The sequence below is a fragment of the Bombina bombina genome, chromosome 2 (genome assembly GCF_027579735.1).
Source record: "Bombina bombina isolate aBomBom1 chromosome 2, aBomBom1.pri, whole genome shotgun sequence".
Lineage (NCBI taxonomy): Eukaryota > Metazoa > Chordata > Amphibia > Anura > Bombinatoridae > Bombina > Bombina bombina.
In genome coordinates, this window is record NC_069500.1 from 769,677,708 (window position 1) to 769,679,949 (window position 2,242).

The following is a 2,242-nucleotide window of genomic DNA, read 5'->3' on the forward strand; positions in this document are numbered from 1 at the left end:
GAAAACTTTGCAACCGGTAAGACATTCCAGGTGTGGCAGTACTATTCCTCTTTGCTCATTTGAAACGCAAACCGGCTCCTTTTGCTTTTACCGCTCCCACGCACAATCCACAGTGAGACCTCACTCGCTCTATCGGAGCCAGGACAATGGTGCTGTGTTTCATATCCGACTTACTGCAGATGGTCGGATCGTTCACAGCACACCAGGTACTCTTTTTGGGTTTGAGTGGTGGCCCATAATTCATTGCTGTAAGACACAGATAATATTTATAGTACTATCGTTACAAAGTGCTCTGTGCCTGTCACTACTGAAAAATAGTACACTATTGCTTTTCTGCTTTTTTTGCTACAACATCCTTTGCCGCATCAGTCAGGATACTATTACCTGGTTTTTATCGATCTACCACTAAGAATTCTTGATGTGATATCCTTGGCTTAACGCCTCTTCAGGTTACCCTTCTTCCAAACCCCCTTTTTTAAGGAACATTGACTTTATGACAAGGTTGGATTGTGGAATTATACTTACTCTGATTAAGTGAGTTCTTCATGCAATTACCCAGTGTTCTTTGCCTACATATATCTTGATGTGACAATTCTTACCTCATATATGATTGAGGGTACCAAATGTGAGTGCAATTCCTATCTTTTAGAGTGTAAATAAACATTATTTTTAAACAGTATCACGCTATGTATTCTCTTCTTCTTTCTTTCTACAAAGAAACCGGCTGATGAAAAATACCATACCAACAAGAGGTACCAAGTCCACTATACAAGGTCTTGGAAGTTTCTGAAAGGAGAATACCATACACAAGCCAGCATTGAAGTCCTTAACATCTACAGTGACACTGTTTGAGCCACGGACCGCCTAACCACCACTATCCCTACGTGACCATACATTACCTCATAAGATTGAGGTAATATTCGGTAAGAAGACACCTATACCTTATTCTTGCCTGAATAGAATACATTTTACATTCTTTTGAACTTTAATTGTTTACAACAGACTTTGAAAAGTTTATTCATTTTATTTTTCTGTATTCTCGATTATCCTTGTTGTTGCGCAGAAGTACATATGATTTGTTCTCTTTATATTCCATTTACCAAAGAATGGAGTAAAATCTAGGATGGTATTCAGTCCCTTGGGAGCCACAGTATCCAATGTGTATATCCACCTTGATTCCAAACGTAGCAATTTTTGTGCTCTGTTGCCTCCCCTCCGTAGAGGTGGTATATGATCGACTTGCATTGTCTTCAGGCTTGACAGATTCTGTTAATGCCATGTGAAGTGGCGCACTACGGGCTGTTCCGAGTCCCCTTTATCAATAGCCTCCCGGATGGCAAATCTGTGATTGGCCATACGTACACGGAAGGTGGTAGTCGTTTTTCCAATATAGACCAATGCACACTGGCAAATGAGTATATAAATCACATAGGAACTTGTGCATGTTAATCTGTGGTTCATTTTGTACCTCTTGTTGGAATGTGGGTTTTGAAATGTAGATTCACTCTGCATACTTTGGCACGTAATGGAATCCCCGCATTTAAAGCATCCCAACTTGGTGGGCTTAAGCCAACAGGACTTTTGGCTGTCAGACTTTACATCCGGGGGAGTGGTCTCTCCATCCAGATGTGTTTTCTCAGATTGTTCAGATGTGGGGTCTTCCAGAAATAGATCTGATGGCTTCCCATCTAAAGAAAAAACTACCCAGGTACCTGTCCAGGTCCAAGGATCCTCAGGCGAAAGCGGTGGATGCGTTAACAGTTCCTTGGTGTTACCAACCTGCTGATATTTTCCTGCCTCTAGTTCTTATTCCAAGAGTGATCTCCAAAATCATCATGGAACAATCGTTTGGGTTGCTGGTAGCTCCAGCATGTCCTCACAGGTGTTGGTATGCAGATCTTGTTCGGATGTCCAGTTGCCAATCTTGGCCACTTCCATTAAGGTCAGACCTTCTGTCTCAAGGTCCGTTTTTCCATCAGGATCTCAAATCATTAAATTTGAAGGTATGGAAATTGAATGCCTAGTGCTTAGTCATAGAGGTTTCTCTGACTCAGTGATTAATATTATGATTCAGGCTTGTAAATCTGTTTCTAGGAGGATTTATTATCGAGTTTGGAAGACTTATATTTCATGGTGTTCTTCTCATAAATTCTCCTGGCATTCTTTTAGAATTCCTAGAATTTTACAGTTTCTTCAGGATGGTTTGGATAAGTTTCTTGAAGGGACAAAATCTGTGCTCTTT